Source organism: Theobroma umbraticum, unplaced genomic scaffold (genome assembly GCF_002168275.2).
Source record: "Theobroma umbraticum cultivar Fairchild unplaced genomic scaffold, ASM216827v3 scaffold_55.0, whole genome shotgun sequence".
Taxonomy (NCBI): Eukaryota; Viridiplantae; Streptophyta; class Magnoliopsida; order Malvales; family Malvaceae; genus Theobroma; species Theobroma umbraticum.
Genome location: NW_018397270.1, coordinates 292,288 through 292,548, shown reverse-complemented (window position 1 = coordinate 292,548; position 261 = coordinate 292,288).

The following is a 261-nucleotide window of genomic DNA, read 5'->3' as shown; positions in this document are numbered from 1 at the left end:
TGATCACTCCTAATACTAACAATACAAGTCTTTTTTCATTTTGAACCCTCTTACAATAACTTACAAATATAGGTAAAGCATCATTTTTATGAGCAAGGAAGTAGACCCAAGTGTACCTAGAGTAGTCATTAACTATCACAAATCCATATGATTTGCCTCCAAAGCTAGTTGTGTTTGTTGGGCCAAATAAATCAATATGCAACAACTTAAGAGGCTTAGAGATTGAAATAATATTCTTGGTTTTAAAGGATGTTCTAACTT